A 17,200-nucleotide genomic window follows, 5' to 3' on the forward strand; every position below is an offset into this window, starting at 1 on the left:
GGATCAACTAGTCAAATCTACAAGAGTAGCGGTGGCTAAACAAACGCGAAGAATTAGAGCTGAGTTCAAGACCCGAGATGAGCTGACATGCCAGAATGCGAATTGCAGGTTCAGCAAAGCAAAAACACCACCGAGTTCGAGCCAGAGGCGGAATTCCAGTCGGCGTAATGAAGAGGATGAGACCATCTTTGAAGATCTCCTCCCAGCAAAAGACAACTCTCGGAACGCGGTCCGACCAATCATCCACTCAACCTCGCCCGACTCACTGAAGAAGACGAGAAGAAGACAGAAGATGCATGATCTCGGAGAGCAAGTCACACGCTCTGATGACGGTCCAGGACGTAAGAACAACAGGCATTCCATACCCGCTACCGAAGGGAGTGGGATCTGATTCCTTATCCCAGAAAATTTAATTTGATCTAATTTACTCCTTTTGAGGGCAGGGGTCACCAACTCAGCACCGTTGATCTTATTTCAAGTCGCGCAATTCTCGGCGCAATATCGGACGAAGCCGCTGATGCGTCCGTCATTCGTAGGAACCCTTCGTGGCCTGCCTTCATTCGGTACGACGCCTTAACCCGGAGTACCTAGCTAGTGGAGCGACATGGTGACTATCCTCACCAATTTCTTCGACGATGACACAGAGGCTCGATTGGCACGTGTTGGATGAAAGCAGAAAGATGGGCGAATCGCTCATTGACGTCTGTTAAACGATTCCGGGAGCAACGGTGAACTGCAGAGACTCCACTCACAGAGATTCATCCTTACAGACATTCACAACAACTGCTCATTGGATTGTGTTAAGAGGTGCATGGGGTTGGCCCTAAAACTTGGAAGCAATTTAAATGAGGGCAGGTGAGCAAGCTGAACGCTTCTCAAGAGAAAGAGAATTTTGGAGAGAGGTTGCCACAGCTAATAATCAGAATCAAAATTCAAAAGCAACAACTTTAACCCTCGCCAGGCAGAGGAAGAGTATAGCCTGTGGACGCACATCAGACGTCACCAACAGCCACCGCAACAACCGCAACAAATCCATCACCTCACGTTGGCGCCAAACAGAACAAAGCCTAACAGTAAGAATTCTGAGCCGCAGATTCCCGAACGCGAATACTGTTCAAGCACTGATTGAAGTCCCGGTCATCTTTCAAATACTTGTTAGAAAATAATGAAGATCAAAGTCTCACCGGTCACAAACCAAGAAGAAGCAACGCAAGATCAATACCCAAAATATGTGCATATCACAGAAGGCCGCCCACCATCCTTACTAAAGACCATGTGATGTCTCCTAAAGTAAAATACAAAACATTTTAATGGATGTTGGTATCGTGACACCAAAGCAAAGGAGAAGAAGGTAGCGGCGAACGCGTCGGTCTCATAGCTTCGCATCATTCCTTGTCCGGTTCAAGCGAGCAGTATCAAAAGTAAAAAATGCAAATCATCAACGAATGACCCCTCAATGGACAGGCTCAGAAAGGGCTTTGTATCGGCACACAGGCCCCCAGATGGCCAAATCCTTTGTTCATCCGGATTTGCTGGAAGATGAGCAATGGAAACAATCCACGTCGGAAGAAGAGTCGAAAAGCAAGCGAAGGAGAATGTCCGTTATGGAGCCTCGACAATTCCTGAGAAGAATGATGAGGATAGCCATTATCACTTTCTGATGGAAGAACAGAAGTTTTCGCTACAGATAGGTGCGAAATGAATACCATTATAGTTATACGGAAACCTCGATCCAAAATGCCAAAACCTTACGCGGAGCTGGGGTAGCCATAAGTCCACAGTACAGCAAAAAACCTCAGAAAGTTGTTAAGCCAAAAGGAGAAAAGAACTCAACACAAGAGAGGTTCAAATTCCGCAAGCAGTCTCGTTAGGTTCGACCGATGGACGAACAAACCGAAAGCTCAAACACTCCATATCTTTTGACGTTATGCTCAGCTGGCTAATATCCAGCAAGGAATTACGCATATGAGGTTGTGCCCGCCTCTCGAAAGAAACGCAGAGAGCTTACAAGAAGCTTTGTGGCTGACTTCCGAAGTATTCCTCACGTCAGATTCAGCCAAACTCCTGAAGAGCCAGAGTCGTGCAGTGCAGCATTACAATCTGGCAAGCACGAGATTCCCTTGCATCGTTCACCCAAGAAGATATGCAGAATCATGCGGAATTCAAACATGATACGCCTCTATATTCACCGGCATATATTGGCTCGAGCCATGGTTCAACCGGACAAGTCGATCCGGGTTCTGCCGTTAGCATCATGCCACTTCGGATGATGTACCACCTCGGAATTCCGCCCAACAATTTAGCCCACAGGGAACGGTATCTATGCGTTTCAACACAAGCGGATCCACGACCGTTGGAGAAAAATCGAGTGATAAGTGTCAACTCGGAGATCTGAAGTCTGAAGTCACCTGCTATGTGATCGGATGCGAGACTTCTTGACAACTTACGTGGGTCGCCATTAGATCCACGGTAATCCTATAGTTCCCTCCACCATCCATCAGTTTTTGAAGTTATGGTCGAACTAATGAGGCGAGGTCAAGCACGGTGGTCGCGGATAAGCAACATTCAAGGCGTTAGAAAGTGTACTTTACTGCACTCCTTCTTATATGTGCTGAGTCGATACTGAACCATCGGCCCATGGCACACAGCGGAGAAGAAGCGATACCGAAGCCCGACTCGATTATAGCTGAAGGCTCTTCGTACTAACATGACATTAACCTCTTGAATCTCTGATGGTGAAAATTCATCGACGAAATTGTTAACTGCCAGCTTGCGATGAAAATAATAAACCATGATTTAGAGTACTCGCATTGTCTTAGATGACGTAATGCCGAAATTGCATGACGACTCGTAGGCTACATATACTTTGTTTCTCTGTACAGCGACGAAACACCTTTCAAAGCTCATTCTGCGAAACAAATATGATCCTACCCGCAAAGGCAGGGGTGAAAAAAGATAATCTTTGGAAAAGGCGAATCATCCCACTCAGATTCATTTCTTAGATAGTAAGTTCGGATGAAGAAAAACCCGGGCGAACGTTTTCCGGGGGCGGGCGGCGTATAGTTAGCGATGATTATATTGATCGAGTCGCGCCGGCTATGACTTTCGCTTGGTGAAGGCCTTTTATTTGGTCAAGGTATGAGCGGCTTCCAACCCCGTCCTCTACCTATGTTACCAAAAGCAAAACCAGATAATTACTACAGTCGTAATAGCAGGTCTGGTTATGCTTCATCCGAAAGACGATTATGGCCAACAGATATTAACCAATAATAGACAGGATGGCACATTCATCGAACTTCAAATTTTAAAGGGATTTGACGTGAGCATTGGTGAAAGATTCAAATCCTAATGTCGAACATGGCGACGGCTTGACCCTTCCACACAGCAAGAAGACGATCAGTTACCTGTTTGGAAGATCATGGATGCATTACATGGAATATCTAATACGGTGTCGATTTGAGCCAAGAGAACTCCTACCGAGGATAAAAAGAGTTAAGTTAATATGGGTGACGAAAATTAATCCGAAGTATATTTATCAGCGGTGCATCTTCACCAGATGAAAAGAGGAATAATTTGCCCTCGTTAAGAGTATATCGACGTTTTCGCATGAACTACGAAGAATGCCAGGATCGACCCAAATGTAAGCAATGATACCCTAACATAAAATCGGATGCTAAACCTGTCAACGCCAAACAACAAGACGGGTTTCTGTCCGCAAAATTATGGAGGTCAATAGAAGCTGAAGTTAAGAAGCTATTGACTCGGGTTTAGTCAAGAGGGCGCAACAACATCCTGAATGGTTAGGCCCAATATTTTCCAGTCTGCAAAAAGCAACGAAAAAAATCAGAATCTGTATTGACTTCAGAGATCTGAATACAGCATGCCCAAGGATGATTTCCCCTACCGATTACAGACGCATTATCGACAACACATGCGGGTTTGAGAGAAAAATTTTTTTCGGGTTCATGGATGGATTTCTGGCGTTATAATCAGTCAAGATGCATCCGGAGTATGCAAAAGCATACAGCGTTCGAAACACCTCTTGGCGTCTTTTGTTATACCGTTATGCCTTTCGTTTAAAGAATCCGGTGCCCTACATAGTCAACGAGCAATGACGAAGAATATTTCAAGAGCACGCCGGGAAGACCGTCGAAGCCTACGTTGATGACCTGGTCGTGAAGAGTCGTGATAAAAAACGACCACATTAATTGATCTGAAGACAATGTTTCGAGCCTTATGAAAACTCATCAGTAAAATGAACCCGACTAAATCCTTCCTGGAATGTCGAGCGGTAAGTTCTTGGATTCGTCGTCACCACAAAAGTATTCATATTGATCCCGATAAAGTGAAGGCAAACATAGCCTACAACCCGAGAAATCTTAAAGAACTCAGAGGGTTTGCAAGTTCGATTGCATATATCGTTCGATTTATATCAAATCTCTCCGCGAAATGTCAAACCATTCTCTTAAACTTGCGAAGAAAGGCCGGTCATTCGTTTTGGATGAAGCATGGTCAAAAGCATTCGAAGATATTAGAAATATCTGGCCGAATTCCACCTATTCTCGTTGCCACCGAAATCGGCAGACCGTTTTTGATTTATGTCAAAGCCGACGAGCATTCGTTAAGTTGCCTACTTGCACAGACGACGGATAACGGTCACGAACAAGCGTGTATTATCTGAGTCGATACATTGGCTAGGAGTGAATCTCGTTATCAATGATCGAGAAGCGAATGTTCTTTGCCCTTGGTGTTCGCAATCCAGAACAAATGCGACATTATTTAGTCGGACACACGATTTATGTCATTTCCACATAAATCCCGTCGAGTGCTTCATGACCCAACCGGCCCTTTCCATGAATTGGCGGATTGCGCCAGATGGGCTTACTCCTATCGCCAATATGACTTGTACTTCAAGCAACAGAAATCTGTTAAACACGAGCTATTTGCCGATCCTTTGGCGGAGCAGCTACGAAGGAAGTAGTTCGAATTGTACGACGATCTGCCCAGATGAAACTCACGAAGTTAATACCACAATCACATCAACAAGTGTGGCAATTGCTACTTCGATGCGGCTTCCGATCAACCAACGTGGCAAGTGCACCGGATGTTCTAAAATCTTCCTCAGAGTGGGGTCGTTTTAGTTCCCCGGAAAAGCACGTCTTGCCATAGAGCATAATTCACTGCAGCCGAACCATGCTCTAATAACGTGGCTGATACAATGCATTAATTAATCGGACTTAATTTTGCCAAGATCTGGGGTCGAATACCTTGAGGCCTTGAGCAATCTCAACTGGTGTTAATCAAATACGAGGAAGAGTATGAAGTCAGAAATCGAGACTATTCCATACCACCAGGTGGCCATCGAGATAGCAGCCTCGTTGGAAGAATTTTTCATCGAGACGTTCGCGTCTCTAAAACACAACGCAGACGCGTTGGCAGCATTGTCAGTTCCTTGGCTTCACCTACCGAAACAGAGCAATTAATTACAGTGAGAACTCACCAGCTTATTGCTTGCCAATCTACGATTCCGAACGCCTAAAGAAGATAAATCAACTGGGTTTGAACCCAAGTCGAGATTGGCCGCTTTCCATTATCGACTATGTCTTACATGGCTATATTACCTGAGATGTAAAAGAAAGGAATCGATCGGCGAGAGCACCGAGATTTTATTTACAATGCCACATCGCAAACGTGGTATCGACGAGCTATGATGCGTCTTTACTCGCCTGTCTATCCAGCAAAGAGCGGAACAAAGCACTCAAAAGGCACATAATGGATATGCGGTGCACATCAACCCGCGTCCAAACTCTGTGATCGGACTTAGGAAATCGGTATTATTGGCCAACTATGCGTGAAAGACGCAGTCGACTTCGCACGACAATGTGAAGCCATGTCAATTAATGCCCAAATTTATATGCACATTCCGCCCTGCAGTATTACACCCATCGGCGACATCATGGCCATTCGCAAACTTGGGGAATGGATTAGTAGGTCCTAAATTTTCCCCGCCTTCGGTTAAGGGACGTTTCATTTTGGCAATCACGATTATTTCTCGAAATGGCAGAAGCAGTCCACCGCAGAAGTGAAGGACGAGTGATGCTTATCAAATTTATCAAAAGCCACATCAATGATCGGTATGTGTGCCAAGGACGAATAGTGCATGATAAACGGTCCTCAATTCGTGAAGCAACGCATTATCAAATTCTGGCGGTAAGTTCGGATTAAGGACGTTTCGTCGCACGCTTATAATCCTACAGCTAACGGATTGGCCGAAGATTTAACAAGACTATCATTCAAAATTCTGAAAATTTGGTGAAAGCCAATAAACGAGATTGGGACGACAACTCGGCGAAGCTCTCTGGCTATATCGTACGACCGTCCGCACGGACCTACCGGGAGCACCCGTATACTTTAACATAGGCATGTGAGCCCCGTCCCCTTGAAATACAGATCCTTCCCTCCGCATCGCGCCTCGTAACGGCCGAATGACGACGCGACAAGAACATCATCAGAAAACGTCTTGAGGAATTGGAGATGTTAGATGAGAACGCTTGCGAAGCTCAACAACAAATCGAGTTTTATCAAGCTAGAATTTCTCGGGCCTCGATAAAAGGCTCCGACGAGAAGCTTTAAAGAGCGAGATCTGGTGCTCGCTGTCGACGACTATGATTCTCAATTCAAAAAGGAAAGGAAAAATTTGAACCAAAAGCGGAAGGACCGTTTTGTAATGGAAACAGTCTATCAAATGGTGCTATCGCTTAATTTTACTCAAGATTGGCAACAAATTGATGCATGCAATAAATGGCGAAGTTCCTGAAAAAAGTAATTATCCATAATTATTCAGGAAAACACCTATGTAAAGCCGAATTCCTAGAAGAATCCTATACAGATATGTCACGGATAACCGAGATCAGTTCACTGTTTATAATGAGCAAACTTGCGCATCTTGAATAATTCATTGTCGATTATCACAAATCTTTTACAAACTCTTGTTGAGACGAATTCAAGATTTGTAAACAATTGAAGTATTTCCTCACAAAATCTCTCATCGATCGAAGCGATTAAAAAAAAAAAGCTACACCAAAATACGTCATGTGATTAAATCATCAAACTTTCACCTTCACTTTGGTCAAACCTTTAAACAGTTAGACCAGAGCCAAAAACTCCCTACTCGATTACTTCAATGAAACGAGAGGCCCACAAATGCGAGCGATCAAACCTTACCTACGTTAGGATCGCTTCAAAAACTCCAATGGTCAAACCTATACAGTTAGGACCACACCAAAATCTCCTTTCGATTCATTTTACGAACGAAGGTCACTTTTTAAATGGAGTAATCAAACCTTATGACAGTTAGGATTACTCAAACCAATCAGATTCTCTAAGCGGAGATCCACTTGAGTTTCTTTGCATCCAGGAGAGTAGATATAAAACTCTTTCTCTCCGATTCTCGGGTTTATCCTCTACCAGACAAAAAAGAGCACAGGCCAGAGAGAATATAAAAATTCTTCCTCTCCGATTGCTGGGTTTATCTCTACCAACAACAAGTAGATTCAGGAGATAGAATATAAAATTCTCCTCTGCGATTTTGGTTTATCTCTACCAACAGAACAAGAGATCCAGGAGATGAGAATATAAAAATTCTTCTCTCCGATTTCGGTTATCTCTACCAACAAACAAGAGATGAAAATGCAATATACAATTCGTTTCTTTTTTTTTTTTTTTTTTTTTTTTTGTTTTTTTTTTTTTTTTTTTTGGGTCTTTATCTCCATTCTGGTTCATTTTCCTGTATAGGAAATATAACCTACTCTCATTCCAAAATCCATGTCGTTACACACATGGCGAAATATCTCTATCCCTTATTGTAGAGATAAGCCTTACATCTAACACATGTAGCCTACATATTCAATATATAGTCAAAGTCTAAAAGAGTTTATTCATTTTAGCCGCAACGTTATATGTGAAACGATTAGATAATTCACATACTAGCCCGCACTCAAACGCCGTAGTCGGCTAAATCATATAAAATCCGGGATGGCTGAGATTGCCAAAAATCCTATGAGTATTATGGTTATTTATTTCTAAACAAGAATGAGTAATCATAATAAAATCTTAATAAACAAGAAAGTTCACTGTATTAACCAAAAGAGTTCAAACGAAACAGCATAAAAATAAATGTATGTTCTCAAAATTACAATAATTTGTAATGGCGAAGTTCATCTTCTAATTGGGAAAGCCTTGTCGCAAAAGCCAGCTCGAGCTCAGGTATCAGATTTGCTTTAAATTTCCTTTCATCGATGCTTCGGATTTTGGCGGCTTCTTGCTCCTTGTCAGCAAAAATCTTGTCCTGAAGATTCAGTTGTCGGAGTGTAATCACCTCGGCTTGAGTTACCTCCGCTAGATCAGACTCCAAAAATTCACAAGCATCCTTAGCTTCGGCAAGTTGCTTTTCTAAATGAGCTATCTCTGCCCGACGCGACTCCAAGTCACGATACATGTCTACCTTTATTTGTGCTTTCTTGGCAGCGCTCACCTAGAGTTGATTGATGCGAATTTTCAGTACTTGAAGTTCAGTTTCAACGGATTTCTGAGAATCACGTCATGCCTGTAGCCTCAGGTCCGTTTGAGAAGCGATGTAAGAAGGCGCGCCATTAGCTCGGAAATTCTGCAACTGCTCGATGTGATGTTTAAGATCGACCAGATAAGCTTCAATGGAGTTAGACAATTCAGCGCACCCCTGTTCTTTAATTCCTGATACATGGCGATCGAGAGACTTCCTGAAAAGTTCAAATGGTGAACCTTTAAGAAGAATTCGATCAACCATGGCGTTTAAGAAAAGAATGAAGCTTTGGATGTCAATGCAAAGGGCAATTTTGTCCGGATCTTCATCTGCCAATAAAGCTCGAATGCAATCGGACAATGATGAAGAAAGATCTGCAAGGAGAAATAGATATAAAATATACACGTTCGCATACGGTAATGAGTAGAATTATCCCAAATTCAAAGTGTGATTACCTTGACTTGTCGAGGCTGAGACCTGCTCCACGACATCCGAAGTTTGTGAAGAGGTAATGTTGGGCGGTGGATTCATTACATCAAGCTGCTGTTCAATTACAATTTTTGACGACTTCGAGTCTAAGTCGCCAAGATCTTGAGGAGCAAGTTCTGTCAATGAGAAAAGAATGAATAAACACTCCGCAAGTATTAATCTAACTGTGAAGCACAATTAGATAAGACGTACCAAGTTGAGCTGAAGTAGCAGGAGGTTGCTCTTCTACCGTAACCTTCGACCCTCCTACTTCATGATCCACTGGAGTCGGAGTGAAAGGCACAACAGGTCCAGCTTCGATAATAGCAGAAGTCGAAGGAGCAGTGGCCGTTGGTTCAACTTCAGCTGGGGGACTCGCCAAAAGTAAGAAACCCAAACCTTCAGGTTGACCACATTCACCAATGACGGTAGACGCATCAATTTCGTTGGTTGGTCCTACGTCTAAAATTCTTATTTCAGTCCCCCAAGAACAATAAAAGATGAAACTATAATTGAAAACTTGAGCCTAAAAGGGTATACCTGTTGATGCACCTACTTCAGTCGAATCAACTCGAGTAGTTGGTCCTGTAGTAGCGGATGGAACCGGAGCTGACAGTATATTAGAGATCTCCTGGTGTACATCTTCAGAAATATCAAGATCAAAATCACGTTCATCAAAATCTTCGATACCCATATCATGGGCAAGTTCTGTATCTCTCGGTTCGTTGACAGGGATGTCTATTAAGCAGAAGAATCCATTAATGCATATGCAAGAGATATGAAAGAATCAAAGCAAACCAAATAAGATTACCTTCAATAACAGTTTCAGGATCAGTGGCGCTACTACCAGCACTCACCTCCTTTAGTTTAACTAAAAGAAGATAAAGCGCACAAGTTAGTAGGAGAGAAACACGTTCTGATTCACTTATCTCTCGGAAATGCCCCCCAAAGGAGAAAACATCTATACCTGTGTCAGCGGTTGGCAAGGTCGATGTAGTAGCTGGAGGAGAGGCAATGTCCATGTCAAATGGTTCTTCATTCATAGCCTTGTGTACTTGTTCAGTGAAACTGGGTTCATCAACGTCCATTAAACCCGGAGAAGAAGGTTCAGGCACGATTTCCCCTTCCTCTTCTGGCTCAGCTGCAGCGGTAAAAGGATAAACATGATGCTATATTCAAAGATAAGATAACGAAAAGGAGATAAAAATGAGATCTTACCCCTTTCATCGACTGGAAAATCCTGAGTGAACGCCTCCTCAAATAACGGAGAAAGTTGGCGTTGCCGATGAGCCGTCTTCTTAATTCTCTTCGAGGCACGAGAATCTCGAGGAACCTCAGAGCTCTCATGTCTAAACTTGGTACGCAATTCGGCTCCTTGAGCTGGCTGAGGTTGAACCTCAGAAGGAGCAGTAGGCCGAGATCTTTTCCTGCTAAGAAGTGGGGCAACCTCTTCTTCTTCTTCTTCTGCCTCTTCCTCCTGAGCAGGCCATCTCACGGTCATCTTATTGGAGGATGATAGAGGAATGTTCTTTTCCTTCATTCTAATACCCTTTGAAGGAGCACCAGGTGATTTGGGCGAAGAAGCTCGACGAGTTCTGTGAGCCACAGGAGACAGGGGGACATCGGCTTCTGCTTCATCTCTAGTCTCATCCTCCTCACTAGATGTTTCGAAGTCGTCGCTCTCCTCGGAATCAACTTCTTGTTTTCCTTTACGAGAAGAGGTAGCGGGCTCCTTGTCCTTTTTAATAATTCTCCGAACCACAGCTTCGGATTCCAATTCATGAAGCTTCTTCTTTGCAAGAGGAGTGTTGGCGGCTAAAACCCACCGACAGTAGAGGAAAGTTAAATGAAGGCCAGGCTCAGCGACAGGTAGACTAAATTGAGCTCCGGTACACCCGGCAACATTCCAGAACCAGGCTCGTACTCCATCAATGAGGCTCCCGCAGGTTATCAACCATTTGTTAGGATTCCCGACGTACAGTTGATCGTAGCCGAATTGTCGCGCAAAACGGCAAGGAAAGTAAGGCTCGATCCTGCAAAGGTTCTTCGACCGGAAGACATTATAGCCTGGGCGAATGTTCATGAGCCAGTGGAAACTACCCATGTCGAGAGAGGTCCTGTCAGCCCCAGGCATCTCCTCGTCAACAAGAGTGTCATTATAGGCACCAGAAAACTGAGGGAAACACTTGTAAAATTCCCAGCACTTGGCATTCTTGAATTGCCTCACCCGGTCAATCCACGGTCGGGAAGGATATAACCACTTACATCCTTCTAAGAGCTGCAACAAGGGGATTTCTGGATCAGACGTGTCAGGTGCTGACATCATGTCCGCTCGATGGAGAACTAGCCACGCCATTAAATATGTGTACGGCAGTTCGACACTCGACAATGGAATTTTAATTGAAGGCTCGGTACCCACTTTGGTAAAAGTGGTAGCTAGGTTACGCAAACCGCTATGGAGGTCAGCAATCATAGCGGAGAGTAAGGATAACCTACCTCCAACGGCTAGTTGCACGGCGGGAAGAAGAACCTCAAGAGGAAGCGCCTCGGAAGACTGATGCGGCACTACACATTTCTTTAGCCATATGGCCAGATAACCAGAAAGAAGAGTCGCAGGCTTCATTCTCTTGGTGGCTTGCCATAAGAAAGTGCTGAATTTAGTGCCCTTAAGAAAACCGCCTTCAGATGACTCGGTTCTATAAGATTGGGCATTAATCTTCGTAATCAGCCTGTTAACGTCCGAAGGGGTCAAAATCGGTGATTTGCAGACAGCTTCACCGGTCGGGCTCTCGAGATTCTGAAACAAATAGTGAGCGAACTGTTTTAAACTAACTCGAGCTGCCTTCTTACTCTTTACTTCAATCTTGGCTATCGCTATTTGATAGTGACAAGTTAATTCCCAGAGTATGTCATAAGCAGGAGAGCCAGCCTTCTTCATCTTCATGAGCTGACGATTGTTGGGAAAATATTCTTGATAAGGAGTGTTCCCCAATGGCAGTCCAGATACTCGCATCATTTCGTGGAGCGGAAGCCCTAACTCCCCATACTTGGTAAGAAATGTATTGGCCTCCGGAATATAAGACTCAAATAAAGCAAGGAAATGATCTACGCTGACTGGAAGACCATGCATGCTGGCTCGGATCGAAGCATATAACCCCAAATTCCTTAACTCTTGATCCCAACGATTGAGTACATACTTAGTCATTCTAGCCCACCATTTGTCGGGAAGAGAATGAACCCATCCATAACATCTAAATTTTGGAATGGGGAGTTCCCGCCCAACCCGAGCGAGCCTATTCTTTACAGTATTAGCCCTTATCATCAGTTCGTTCTGGGGCCCGCTATCTGGTCCAAATATCCCTGGGTTAAGGCCACGGACATTATGCCTGCCGGTGGAGCCAGGAGCGCTGACATCATTGCCAATATATCCACAATGGATATGCTCATGATCTTCTGTTAGATGCCACGCCATTTTTCTCGAAACAGCCAGATTCCTTAATTGCAGAATCGAATATTGACGAGGGAATGGAGGAAGAAATAGAAAAGCACCTTCATGCTCATTTAACCAAATTTGGGAGCCACGGCAGAGATTGTCTGGGTCTTCTATCGAATCTCCGAACAGATAGTCAGGCTTCTTCAACAGTTCGGTAGAATCTCTAGTTGGAGTTAAGGGTGAGTCGGTCAGCAAAGCGCGCAGAGTGCGACGACCTCCCTCACGAATCAACTCTGGAACACTATCATCGCGGTCTCCACTAAACTGGCGAGCCTCTCTAACCAGAAAGTCGCCGCGAAAAGAGGCGTGAAGAGTACCACTCTGGCCTGGGTCCTCTCTATCAGAGAAGGCCACAGAGGGAAAGGGAACTAAAGGCTAACAGACGAGAAAACCTTCACTAAGTAGCCGCGGCAGTTGTTGCTGTCGCGCGTTACCGCGGCAGTATACACTGTCGCGCTCAGGCGCGACAGCACGAGCTGCCGCGGTAACTGAACAACGATCCTCAATGTTGAAAAGCCTCTAATTCGATGAAAACTCGAATTTTGGCTGTGGTACACATCTTGATTGAACAAGATACGTATCTTTAAGCGTCAATCCTCTCTATGGAGGATGTCAACTCTTCCCGAATGCCTCTCAAAGGAGGCAAACGAGGTTATACATGCAAAAACAGTGGTTTTGAAAGGGGGGAAGTGTTGAAAACTCACCTCCGAGATAGAATATAAAATTCTTCCTCTCCATCATCGGGTTCATCTCTACCAACAAACAAGAGACCAGGAGATAGAATATAAAATTCTTCCTCTCCGATTTTGGGTTCATCTCTACCAACAAACAAGAGACCAGGAGATAGAATATAAAATTCTTCCTCTCCGATTCTGGGTTTATCTCTACCAACAAACAAGAGACCAGGAGATAGAATATAAAATTCTTCCTCTCCGATTTCGGGTTTATCTCTACCAACAAAAAAGAGACCATATTACTCCAATAGGTATACGAGTCTAAACTGTTTCCCTACCCTCATTAGGAAGTTTCTGGAGAATATTACTCAAAATATTCTTAAGAATAACCTGGTTACCTCATAACGGGTATATGAGGTTAAACTACTTCCCGAACACTCCGATGAGTATATGAGTATAAACTGCATCTCCTTGAACCTCCCAACGGGTATATGAGGTTAAACTATTTCCTGAACACTCCAATATAGTATATGAGTATAAACTATTTCTCAAATTTTTCGACAACAGTTATAATTCGAGACTTCGACAACGGCCATGCGATAAACGCAGCACCGGAGGAATTTTAGCTATTCTACAAAGCACTGAACAGGCTAAAAGAAGTCAAGGATTGAAACCATTCACGAATCGTTCCACGCAATTTCCTCAACGAAGCACTGGAGAGATTGCAGGGAAGCTTATCATATCCAAAGTGTCCCAGACCCCTCTCTAAAAAATGGTGAGTCTGAGATACTTTGGAGGGGGTATCTGTAGGCGTCAAAAATGCTTACAGACATCCAAACACCACTCAAGACAATATAGAAGAACAATATACACATCATCAGGCAACACATGGAGGCGCGGCAGACCAAGGCGCCGCGGCTAAGGCGCGGCAGACCAAGGTGCCGCGGCTAAAGCGCGGCAGACCAAGGTGCCGCGGCTAAGGCGCGGCAGCCTATGGTTTGGCCGCGGCAGCCTATACTGCCGCGCCAATGGCCGCGACAGCGTAGACTGCAGCGGCCAAAGAGAAAACACATGGTCGGTTATTTCGCCCCCTTTTCAACTGTGGTGCACTGAGACCCCTATAAATACCTCCCTAAACACGAAGTAAAGGAGAGAGGATTTTTGGAGCAGAAGAGGCTTGAGTCTTTGGTGATTTTGAGAAAGAAAGAGAGAATTTTCACCTTTTGACAAGCATCATTTGGTGAATCCTAGAGATCTAAGCTCAGACTTGATCTTTGGAAGAACGAATATCTTACATCGATAAGATATTCGTTTTCAAATCTTTACTTCGATAAACGAAGGAGAGATCACTAAACAACCTCTCGATCTACGAATCGGTGGTCCACGAACTAAAGCGTTCCCGGCATAAGCAAAGTCCCACAAAAGCAGGAGTTGATAAACAATTTCTGTGTTATTTTCTCGAGAGTTGTATTTTCTTTTACTTTCATTGTAATTCTTTGTAAACGATCGAAGTTTTAATGGAATCTGCAATGGAAACAACTTTCGCTGAAAACAGTATATAGCAACAATATATTGGCGAGGTAATATATTGCAGCCAACATTGCTTTATAAACTTTATGGCGAGGCAGATAATGAAATAATGACCTTTTCTGAGCACAACTATTATGTTAGGTGGTAATCTTACCATGGTGACCACAATCAAGTTTTCTTAATTTTTTAGTTTGAACCAAACACTAGAAAATGATGTAAAGTACTTTTACTACATATTTTCTTCTTTTTTCAAGTTAAACCAAACACTAGAAAATGATGTAAAGTACTTTCACTACATATTTTTGGGCGAAACAAACACAAGAAACATTTTTCAGGAAAGTGAAGGAAACACAAGAAAGTGAAGGAAAATCATCTATGGAAAGTGAAGGAAACGAACCAAACAGGCCCTAAGCTCAATCATATACACACACATATGTTTTGGTTTTATAGCTTTTAAGTTTATATAAATATGAAACAAATATACTTATTTATATATATACATACATATTTCATATTTATCATTTTTGGTTTTGGTAAACAATGTTTTTAGCCACATAAACATGAAAACTTAACGACACGTATATAAATATATTTTCATGTTTTGAACGGTTTACAAAATAAATTATATCTCAATAATGGAAAATTAAATTTTAGAAATTATTTTTTCTAACATGTTCTATTACATATTTACAAAATTTTCCCAAAATATTACAATTTTTGGAATTGATTTACTATGTTGAATTGATTTTACAAAATCGGGTATTTTAGCAGTTTTTAGAATCTAAAATATCAATGTTCAAATATTTATTTCTCATAAATGGAAAGTGATATTTCAGAAGTTATTTCTCTAAAATGTTTATCTATATGTTTAGAAACATATTTCAAAATTTCATAATTTTTGGAGTTGATTTGATATTTTTAATTTATTTTATAAAGCCAGCTACGCAAATATTTTAGAATCTACCAAAACTGTCAACGGTCGACTTCATCAGTCGACTGATGACATGTTTTCAACCTATAACGGCTAGTAACAGCTATTTTTTATTTTTGTGAGTTTCTGGGGGTTTTTGGCTGGTTTAAGAGGCTATAAAAAGCCCTAAACTTTTATTGTTTTTTCTCATGGATGTTTATGATAGCTTCAAAATAAGTTTACAAGTGTTTAGTTTGTTTTAAGTGTGTTTAAAGTTTGGTTTTTAAGTGAAGAAAGTTTCACAAGATGAGAATATCATCCTTTGGTGTTTTGAGCTTCAATTTCACATCTCTCCATCTTCTTATTTAGAGATGTTTTCCTAAACTCAATTTCTAGTTTCATATATATTTATTGTTGATCATCATTTTCATTAAGCTGGATTTATATTGAGTTTAGTTTATTTTGATTATACTCTTTGTTCACACACAACCTATTGAGCTTATAGTATTTTATACATAGTATAATTTAGGATTGTGAGTTTGTGACATTGAGAGTGAGCTATAATTGTGTTCTCATCCATTATTAAGAGAACAAACATTTGTACTAGAGCCTTGACATTGAGAGTGAGCTATAATTGTGTTCTCATCCATTATTAAGAGAACAAACATTTGTACTAGAGCCTTCATTGTGTAGATCACTTTGTAATATGTTCTCATCCATTATTAAGAGAACAAACATTTGTACTAGAGCCTTCATTGTGTAGATCACTTTGTAATAAACTTGTACACCGAGAGGAGTATGTGGTGATAGACGGGGTCATCCTAAGAGGTGTGGCGTCGGTAGTAAAACCTAAAAAGAGGTTGTAAATTCGAGCACTTGAGGGAGACACGGGTTAGAGACCAACACTTAGAGGGTGTAGAGTGTGATTACAAGAGTGTTGATTGTAAAGTTTTCGATGAGCTAGAAAACCGAGTATGAGGTGTAAACGTTTTTGGGTGAGCATCAAAAACCCGGTGTGATAGTGGATTTTTCCCCGGGAGTGGGGAGCGAAGACGTAGGACGGAAGGTCTGAACTCCGTGATCATATTGTTTGTTTGAGTTTGCATTGGCGCACTCTTTTTGTTCATATATATTATTTAGTCATTAACTCTTTGTTTATATTGTCCACTATTTTGCTTACCCTTATTTATATTGTTTATCCTCGCTAATAATTCATTGCATATCTTATTCACTAGGATAACTTGTTAATAAGTTTTAATTAACATTAAATCAGATTAGATTAGCATAAACCATATTCACCTCCATCCTCTAGGATTCTTTTAATTGGTATCAAACCTTGGTGCTCTTTGATTTATGGTTTAATCGCTTTGAGTTAAAGATCCAAGTTATCTCATTGTGTTAACTAGTTTTGATTGCATTTGTCTTGCTTGCACATATATATATTATGAATACGCACGGTACACCTAGTTTAGATTATGTCATTAATATTGCTCCTAGAATAGATAATTTTCCCTATGCTCAATGGTGTGTTAGATTTAAGCTTTTTGCTAGATCTAGACATTTTG

The sequence above is a fragment of the Asparagus officinalis genome, chromosome 1 (genome assembly GCF_001876935.1).
Source record: "Asparagus officinalis chromosome 1, Aspof.V1, whole genome shotgun sequence".
In the NCBI taxonomy this organism is placed as follows: domain Eukaryota; kingdom Viridiplantae; phylum Streptophyta; class Magnoliopsida; order Asparagales; family Asparagaceae; genus Asparagus; species Asparagus officinalis.